We start from the raw sequence: 9,902 nt of genomic DNA on the forward strand, positions 1-9,902 counted from the left end.
GCCTGAATTCACTCTTCTATTAAAAAGAAAATTAAGGTTAGTAGCTCCCAACTCAAGTTGCTGTGCTAATCAAAATGCTCATAGTAATAGTCATGTAATAATGACTCCATAAATGCTTTTTCTTATTTCTCATGTGGTTGTGTTGCTTTTGGTCATTACTACTAGTAGTAATTTAGTAGTAGTAGTGTGGTAATGTAGTGGTAGTAGTAATGAAGCAGGAGCAGCCACGAGAACCAGATCTCTCGGACACCAAACTAGGAAGGAAGAGGTTTTATTATGGCCCGGGAGCAAGGCAACAATTTGTCTAACCACCAAGCTCGCCTAACAAAGAGAAGCTCTGCCTTTACATTAGCTTACACTCTAGATATTACACAGGAAAGAATCTTAGGTTCACAGCCTTAGAAATTACAAGTGAAAGTGTCTTGGGTTTACAGTTTTAGAAATCACATATGAAAGGGTCTTGGGTTTACAGCTTTAGAAATCACCATGAAAGGGTTCTGGTTTCCAGATGGAGGAGTGGGGTAGGGGTTTGATCTTGTTTAAGTAAAAACAATGTCTTTTGGAGAGATTTTTCCACACCATGCCTGCTATTTACAGGAAGGTGATATAGGAGGCGCCAGTTGGCCAGCCTTTTCTTCTATTGGAATGCAGTGCGGAAGTCAAGGGAGAGGTGATCTTAGATGCCTGGGTCTCCTTCCTCACCAATAGTAGTTATAATAGCAGTTTTATGTTCTTGAGGTCAGGAACAGAGTTCTAGTCACTTTTTTAAAATCCAGTACCTAATCCAATTCCGATAACATACAGAACTAAAATAGTAATTTTCTTTAAAAATGAGCTACTGAATTCATGATTAAATTTGAAACGCGTGATGCGTGACTTTCTCAAGGTGATTTCCTACCCTCCAAGTTTTACATTTATGCTAGGAAACTGGCTTGTGTTGATGAATGACTAAAACACAAAAATAATAGAAAAACTACAGAATAGTAACTACAAATTTCAGCAAAATTTTGCTTTGGAAATAAGGGAATGATTCAGAGAAGTGGCATGTGCTAGTTAATGCTGCAGAGTAAATATCTCCAGGAATGAGGTATAGGGATATCCATCTTTTAAACTCAGCATAATTTATGCAACTAATATTTTGGAACTGTTAGTACAGAAGCAATGGGAAGCTATTTTTAGTTACTCATACCACATTGTACATCTCCTTGCAAAAAACTTTACTGAGATAAACTGTAAAAGTTAATAGGTGATAAGGTAAAAAACCCAGAAGGCCCAGATGTGAGTATCTACAGCATGGGAAATAAATTAACACCTAGAAAATTACATTACTACCTTCTCTGTTTTGTGGGAAATTGGCTTTCTTAATGACAGATCATGTAATAGTATTAGCATCAAGTGTTTTAGCATATTTTAAATTAATTTATGTTTACTATATGACAAAAACAAAAATAAATAAAAATAGGCTGGTCTATTGAAAAATAGTCTCCGAAACACAAGACTGTGAAATCCCCAGTGAAAATACAGATCATAAGAAAGTTTATTAACTAGTAATTTATCAGTTGTTTGCAAAATTAGTAAGGTAAAGTTGGAATAGGGATGGGGAGTGTCCACAAGTTTCAGAGCCTCTCCTGTTAAGAGATTTAGAACAGGATTAGTGTCACAACAATCATATCATGGGGAGGCTCATAATTAACTGAAAACAAACATGAGATTAAGCTATACAAAATATGTAATTTTCTAGAAAACTTCTACTTGTGAGTTGGTAATCTTTTCTTGTTAGAAAATAGAACATAGTTCTTAATAAAGATGTTTGCTTAAATTACATGTAAAACAGTTTTAGGTTTGAGTAAGCTTGAAAAAGTATGGAAAACTGAAGCGGAAATACTCGTTGACTTTTCATTCCACCTTAATACAGGGGCACCCAGAAGACAAGAACATTTAAAATAGCAAATACAAAATAGAAGACCTTTTGAGAGCCAAAACAGCCAGAGATTTTCCAATAGCAGACCAGTGAGAACCTTGTGAACAGCTATCTAAAAACCAAGCCTTTAAATAGAAAAAAAAGCCTCGGAAAAGTCTGAGTTAATCTTGAAAAAATAAAAAAAGAAATATATTAAAAATTTGAAGAATTTTAAATTGTCAGAACACATCCATTTTTCTATAAGTAATCAAATTTTCTTAACTTTTTATTGAAATATATAGTCAGATATATAGAGAAATCATATTAAACAACTTGAGGAATTTTCACAAGAAATGAAAAAAAATCTAGATAGAGAACTCACTAGATGATGAAATCTAGCATTACCAGAATTCTAGAAGTATACCTTGTACTCCTTTTAAATACCACTCAACAAGGATAATTTTTATTTTTCTTGCATCCAGAAACAAAAATGTGTCGTGAATCCTATAGAATGAACTTTTTGTTCTAATTTCTTTCATGCAATAATATACTTGTAAAATTCAAACATTTCATTGCATACAGTTTTAGTTAATTCCTTTTCATTGCTATATAGAATTCCACCATCATATAAAACACCATAATTTATGTGTCAAATCAGCTATTCAGAATCATTGAGTGTTTTCTGGTTTTAGAGTATTACTCTTGGTGCTGCCATGACCATTCCGATATGTTTGTTGATGAAATGTCTGTTGATGAACATTATTTATATGGTAAATACACACATAGAATATATTCTGATATATACCTAGGAATAGAATTGTAGGAATATAGAGTAAGCATATATTCAACTTTGGTGGATACTACCAAATAGTTTTACGAAGTGGTTGAACTATCCATGAAACAGTGGAGAGTTCCGTAGCTCAATACCCTTGCCTATATTTGGTATTTTCCATAATTTTAAAAATTTTATTTAAAAATTTTAGTGGTTGTTTTCATGCAATTAATTTGCATTTTCTTTATGACTGATACAATTTAGAACATTCTTTATGCTTGTTGTTCATTTGAATATGCTATGCTATATTTAAGAACAAAGTCTGTTTTTGCTATTGAGTGGAGCTGTTTAGGTATCCTGAATATAACTCCTTTGTTAGATGTAGGTATTGGAGCACCTTCTCTCATTCTGTGGACTACATTATACTTTTAGTGGTGTCATGTGATGAAGAGAAGTCCTTAATCTTAATACTGTTCAGTACACTAATTTTTCATTTATATCATGTCCAAAAGTTTCTTTGTAACCAATCACTCCCCTATCCACCACCTCTGACAACCACTTTCTGGGGTTTGTGACAATGATTCCAATTTCTGTCACTATAGTTTTGCCTTTCCAGAATGTCATGTAAACAGGATTATAAAACTTTCAGCCGTGTTTTCATTCTTTGGTTTCTCTTTTTCTACTTTTTCTACATGCAACTTTGAAATTCAGTAAGCTATTCATTTTATTTTTATTTTCTTCATTCTAATAGAAAATTATTGATTTTGATTTCAACTTTTTTGTATATTTTTATTGCTACATTATCCACTTACAAAACTTTGCATATAATGAAGAAGATATGCATTCCTGGAGGGAAAATATGGGTATCCTTACTTATTGAAGTGATATACACTGTTTTTAAACTAACACATCATAGCTATATTGAAAGCTATATGTCTGGTCAATCAAAATTGGCTCTGACCAAAGGGGATAGGCATCAGTCAAAACATCATGATAGTACAAATGATGTGATTACTGGTTTTGCCTTTGCATATTTGTACCCATTTATGTCTTATTAGTTTCTAACATATTTACCAATATTTTTATTCTCAAAACCAGGGAAAATCTTGAATCAAATTAAGAAATATCTTTAGCAGAAGATATTTGCTTCAGATTATTCTATAAAGAAGGACCTAGAGGAGGGGCTTCTACAAATTCTATAATCAGTTAGGTGTCACTCATCTCATGTCTGAAGAAAACTCCTCAAAAAAGGAAGGAGGAATGCTCACATGACAGATACATCAACATACTGTAGATCTTCAGGATTTTCAAATTCCATATTTGCAGATTTGCCTACAGACTAAAATTTTTTGTGACCCCAAAATCAACACTTGAGGCTGCTTTGGTAATTCACATAATGTGAAGTAGAAAAAGAAATTGTGTTGTCAGACAGGCATGTTCCCAGATAAAGTGAAACACGGTAATGCTCCGCTTTCTTGTTTTAGCTCTCATTCTTCAAACAAGGGTCCTTTACATGGTCTATTTAATGTTACATTTTTTTTTTTTTCCATTTCTGTGTTCTTTGTTGGTGATCTTCCTATTAAAATGATCCCCAAACTAAAGTGCTGTTTAGTGTCCTTAAGCATAAGAAAGACACATCTCCAACCATCTGATTTTTGACAAACCTGACAAAAAAAGCAGTGGGGAAAGGATTCCCTATTTAATAAATAGTGTGGGAAAACTGGCTAGCCATAGGCAGAAAGCAGAAACTGGATTCATTCCTTACACCTTATACAAAAACTAACTCCAGATGGATGAAAGATTGAAATATAAGACCTAATACTATCAAAACCCTAGCAGAAAACCTAGGCAATATCATTCAGGACATAGGCATGGGCATGGGCAAGCACTTCATGACTAAAACACCAAAAGCACTGGGAAAAAAAAAAAAGCCAAAACAGGCAAATGGGACTAATTAAACTTAAGAGTTTCTGCACAGCAAAAGAAACTATTTTTAGCGTGAACTGGCAACCAACAGAATGGGAAAAAATTTGTGTAATCTACCCATCTGACAGAGGGCTAATATCCAGAAACTACAAAGAACTTAAATACATTTACGAGAAAAAAACAAACAACCCCATCAAAAAGTGGGCAAAGTACATGAACAGACACTTCTCAAAATAAGACATTTATACAGCCAACAAAAATAAGAAAAGCACATGTACCCCAGAACTTAAAGTATAATAAAAAATAAATAAAATAAAATAAAGTATTTAGAATATTATTGAGGATGTACTTTCAGAAGATATAAGCATCAGTTAAACTTAGAGCTTCATAAGTTATGTACACATGTTAAAGTTTATAGCATAATTACTAAAGGAAAAGAAACAGTGAAAACATTGCAAAATTTAACAGGGGAAATTGGATTTTTAAAAACAATTGGTCCAAAATAAGCCAAAATTAAACAAAAAACATAGAAGGAATTAATAAATGGTAAGCACCAACAGGGTGATAGAAACACCATATTACTAATCACAATAAGTAAAAAGAGACTAAACTCGCCAGTTAAAGAGAAAAAAATGAAAAAGCATGTAGTAAAACAAAATCCAGCTATATATTGCCTAAAAGAGATATACAAGAAAAAAAAGCTCATCATCACTGGTTATTAGAGAAATGCAAATCAAAACCACATTGAGATACCATCTCATGCCAGTTAGAATGGTGATCATTAAAAAATCAGGAGACAACAGATGCTAGAGAGGATGTGGGGAAATAGGAACACTTTTACACTGTTGGTGGGAGTGTAAATTAGTTCAACCACTGTGGAAGACAGTGTGACAATTTCTCAAGGATCTAGAACTAGAAATTCCATTTGACCCATCAATCTCATTACTGGGTATTTACCCAAAGGTTGTAAATTATGCTATTATAAAGACAGTAAAGGTTTGGTTCAGGAACCGGTGATTCAAATGGAAAAAAGCAGCAGCGGCAGCAGCAATAAGCAATGCAACCAAACCAAATCCTTCTACTCAAGAAGAACGTGCCCACCTTCCTGAGAACATCCAATTATTTCTTATGCTTTTTCTCCTGTGGTTTCAGATTTCTATAGCTCCCTTCCTCCTCAGCCCTTAGACCCTTCCAATTGGGCATGGAACTCTACCTTCACTGAGAGTCCCACAAGTGATTTCCAAATGCGAGATACTCAATGGGAGAAGCTGGTGGCCTCAGTTCCTGCTTTGTACTCTGATGATTATGACATATCCCAAGTCATAGAACTGTACAATCTTCCTGATGAGAATGAGATATCCAGCTCTTCTTTCCACTGTCTGTATCAGTATCTCTCACCCACAAAGTACCAGGTAGGAGAACTGGGTTTCTCTCTCAGCACTTTGCTGGTTCAGCTGTAGGCCTATCTCTCACACAAACCTGGCCCAGTATGACAAGCCAAGGCTTTGAAGCCGACAGTCTAACAGACAGCCTGGAATTGCAGAAAACCTCCAAATGGTAGCGTTTGAATTTCTCTGACCAGAGTACTAATAAATATGGACCATTTAGAAAAAAAAAAAGACACATGTACACGTATGTTTATTGTGGCACTGTTCACAACAGCAAAGACTTGGAACCAACACAAATGCCCATCAATGATAGACTGGATAAAGGCACATATACACCATGGAATATATGCAGCCATAAAAATGATGGGTTCATGTCCTTTGCAGGGACATGGATGAACCTGGAAACCATCATTCTCAGCAAACTGACACAAGAACAGAAAACTAAACACTGCATATTCTCACTCATAAGTGGGTGTTGAACAATGAGAACACAATGACACAGGGAGGGGAACATCACACACCCAGGCATGTTGGGGAGTGGGGGCTATGGGAGGGATAGTAGGGTATGGGGGGATAGGGTAGGCATAGCCTTAGGAGAAATACCTAATGTAGATGACCTTGTGATGGATGCAGCAAACCACTATGGCACATGTATACCTATGTAACAATCCTGCATGTTCTGCACCTGTACCCCAGAACTTACTGTATAATAAAAAAAAGGAAAGCTATAATATTCCTAATGAGGAAAGTACCTGTGTTAGATAAACTACATTCAGGCATGAGTTTTAGTGTTACTGATCAGGTTCAATGTTAATTAATCAATGGTATATATTTAAAATACATATTTAAACAGAAACACACCAAAAAGCAAAGTTACGTATTGATCAGTTGATGTCAGCATTGTGACAAAAGTTCACAGGAGCTTAATCCTATATTTATTTCTCCTAGGGGCAATGATTCAGTATTTGCTAATTCAGTGTTCACGATGACTTTCTAGAATGTAACTACTGTGAATAATGAGAATCAACTATGTTTATAAATATAATTGATTTTTAAAAACTTAACCAAATGTGTTACAATTTTAAAAAGCAAAATAAATATAATTTTCAGGGAGAAATTTTTTAACAACTATTGAATAATATATTTAATTAATGTTAATCATCAACATCACAATGTTAATATACTAATATAATGAGACCTTTGTGTATAGATGAAAAATTTACAACTTCAGAGTAAGTTGAATGTCACTTTTTTTGGTTACTAATTATCTTTTTGTGCAAGCACCACATAGCCATCTATAACTCTTAGGCGATTACAATGATAATAATATCTGCAATATAGATATTTTAAATTATTTATAACTGAAAAACGTATGGTAAGCAAGTATGTACTAAACGTAATTTCAATCTAAGAATGTTGTCATTTTTTAAAAGTGAGCGATTCATTGATTCATTCCATTAAATTTCAAATATATGATAATAATCTCAATAGCCAATGAAACTTCTGTTCTTATTCTGTAAGCGCATTTAGTAAACATGATCTAAGATCTTCCTTCATCTTAATGCGTCAAAATAAATATGTACTTTAACATTGACTGATTAACAGAAGTATTTACAAATGTCTTCTCATGCAGTTGTCACTATTGTCTTGCATTGTAAGTTTCCTCTTACTCCTGAAATATTTTTGACATTTTAAAAGTATGTTGGTTGGATGATTTACAAACATATTTGTACCATTAAGACCGTTTATAAGTTTTAAAATTTCCTAATTTTTCGAAATGCATTTGTAATTGGGGTGCAATTAGATTATGTAGCTTAAAATATTTTATTTTTTGATATCACAACATACGATATGGTGATCCTTTATTACTTGATATGTCTTAGTACATAGGTCAGAATGTTTGTTTAGAAATAAAATGTGAACAACAAAAAGTATACTACCTCTAATTAGATTAATTTTGATTATTATGACATTATCAAATATAATATCATTATTATATTTGTTATTCCAACCTATGAGATAATGGTACCTTTGAAATATTTAAATATTGTTAGAAAAAAATAGACGTCATATTTTGTATTGGATAATCAACAAGTCTATTCTAGAATAATACTCAATAATATTTGTTTATTACATTTAGATCTTTTTCCGAATCATGTTTTTGTTACCTTAAATGTTACATCGGTTGTTTATAATTTCATGTTTTACTCTTATTTCCTCAATATGTCAGCCGCCCTTGATGACAAGGGTTTTGGCGTCTGGCAGTTGTGTATTGAAAAATCCACATCTGCTATTTATTTGCTGTGTTTCATTGAGCAAATTGCTTTATATATTAAAAATAATAGCAGAAACCGCTATTATCTTTGCACCAATGTAATAATTAAGTTTCTATTTCCTCATCTTACTTATCTTACCATATTTTGATTATTCACTTGTTTTCCCTAGACTCTAAGCTTCATAGGGATTGAGAAAAATGCTTGGTTACTTTTGCCCAGTCATGGATTAGCTCCACTTATGCCACAAGTTAACTAACATGCTCATTAGATGGAAATAAAATACAGTGAATGGAAAGTGAAAGAGAACAAAAATCAGCTAAGATATTATCTTTTGTATGAGAAATATGATAAAATTTGTTATCTCAACAGAATTATTTTTAAAACATTTTTTTCAAAAAGTCTTTGATTTGTTAATCTTTCTTAGAAGTAACTTTTATCTAAGTTTCAGTATGTTATTTAAGAAATTATAGGCATTTGGTAATTTATAATTTTTATCATTATTAGATAGAAATATAAATTATTAATCAAAAAATTCAGCTTTCATTTTTAAACTTTACATTTATTGCAAAATTGTCAAAAGTAATTTCTTAAGCATTTTCACGATTTCTTCTATTGATGCTCAATTAAAACATACAACACAATTATTTTAATACTTTCATTGAGTGCAGGAAGTAACATGTAGTCTCATGTGGTATAAGATGTACACCTTGGGTTCATTTTTATTGTAATGTGTTAATACATTTTGATGTGTAGACTATTTATTTGATTATCTTACTAGATTTTCCATGTTGGCATTGTGATTTAAGTTTGCTAGAGAAAATTATAATTCAGGTTGTCATATACATTTTTATTTAATGTATATTCTGTGACATCAAGTGATAAATTGAAGGATTGTCTAAAGCCATACATCAGAAGTCATGATCATTTCGGTTTTTATAGTATTTTTAACAAGTCATTTTGGATAATGTTATGCTAATCTAGTTGTCTGACTTTTTATTTCTCTTAAGTCTTGTTCATCATAAATTTTACTGAATACAAAGAGAATTCTTGACCTGTTCCTGATGCACATTGAAGCAATGTGCTTATCACTGAAATTGCCTAAAGAGATTTTACATTTTCAGTCAGAACAGTAGATTTATCCACTGTTCAAGACTTCTCCAGATAATCTCTCCTATTCATTTTATAATTTTGTTAAAATAATTAAAGATCATATCACTGGAGAAGGGTAAGTGATAGATTAGGATCAAAGTAGCAGACAAACCTACTGCAACCTATTTCCTTCCTCAAATTCTTAAAAATGATAGGGAAGTTCACATGTATGTGATGCATACACACGGAGATCTTTTCCTGTTGCATTAAAATCTGATCTGAAATATCAAAGCCAAGAATAGTGGATGATGAGTGCCACAACATGCCATAGCAGGGTGACTGCCTGGGCCCTTTAATAATCCTTTCTGATATTCCACCTGCCACCTGTATACACTTGGAAACCTGTGCTATGGTACAAACATGAGTGTTATTTTTGGCAGAGCTTGCATGTGTTCTCAGGAATTTGGAGAAACATGAAGTCTGGAAGTTAGGAGGAGAAACTTTGCAGTGAGAATATCCTGCATATACAGAGTTTGGTAGAGTAGAAGTGA

General features: G+C 32.9%; 1 pseudogene; it reads left to right on the forward strand.

Annotated features, from left to right (window-relative positions):
• The first annotated feature begins 868 nt into the window (after nt 1-868).
• Nucleotides 869-6,159, forward strand: LOC105710168 (arginine-fifty homeobox-like; annotated as a pseudogene).
• Nucleotides 6,160-9,902: the final 3,743 nt, after the last annotated feature.

The sequence above is a fragment of the Aotus nancymaae genome, unplaced genomic scaffold (assembly GCF_030222135.1).
Source record: "Aotus nancymaae isolate 86718 unplaced genomic scaffold, 86718_ANA_hifiasm-v0.15.2.pri h1tg000007l, whole genome shotgun sequence".
Taxonomy (NCBI): Eukaryota; Metazoa; Chordata; class Mammalia; order Primates; family Aotidae; genus Aotus; species Aotus nancymaae.